Here is an 895-nt window from a genome sequence, read left to right as displayed (position 1 = left end):
TCCTGGGAAAAATTCATTAATTTCAAAACTTTGTTCTGGGCCATTTTATTCCATATTTGCATTTGGATCAAAAGAATGAACATCCCTGGACATAGATCAATCATATAATCATCACTTTGTCATGGACATGCAATCGAAATCACTTAATTCTTAGCACATGAGTTAAACTTTTTGAATTCCCAAGAAAATCAAATATGAAAGATAACACTTAAGTCAAAATGTATCTATTTCTCTCCAAATCTCTCAAGTGTTTTTGGCTTGTGTTTACACTCAAAATACCCATGTAAATAAACACCCTTGGTATTTAACAAGACTCTAACATTCACATACTTCAGAAAACATGCAATTCTTGATCATGAGGACTTCTTAAAGGTTATATTGAGGCCAAGGCAAAGGTAAGAATTTTTTTTTTTTGGAATTGATGGGTTTTTGAAATTGATATAGAAAGAGTAATGACACTTTATTTCAAAAACAACCTTATTTCTTGCTCTTTTTAGGAAGATTTTTTTTTTTATCTCTTTTTTTTTTTCTTTTCTTTTCTTTTTTTTTTCCTCACCTTCTTTTTTTTTCATCACTTTTTTTTTCAAAACTTCAACTTTTCATCTTCCTTTTTGCCTTCCTTTTATTTTGTGGTGAGACACTTACCCACACACTTATTCATTACTTACTTATAACACGATCCATTACTCATTCTTCTTTCCCAAGGTGAGGAACATATGATTTTTCTTCATTTTTTTCATTTGGCAATTTCTGGAAACAAGAAAAATAGTCTTAAGGCTCAAAGGGGTTTCCAATGGATTAATGTTAAGGTAAGTTTATTTGGCCAAGTAGCTAAAACAAGAAATGCCTCAATCATATCAAATCATGCATATTCACCTCAGTTGCACAACACAGA

Source organism: Vigna radiata, unplaced genomic scaffold, assembly GCF_000741045.1.
Source record: "Vigna radiata var. radiata cultivar VC1973A unplaced genomic scaffold, Vradiata_ver6 scaffold_278, whole genome shotgun sequence".
In the NCBI taxonomy this organism is placed as follows: Eukaryota; Viridiplantae; Streptophyta; class Magnoliopsida; order Fabales; family Fabaceae; genus Vigna; species Vigna radiata.
Note: the sequence above shows the minus strand (reverse complement) of the source record.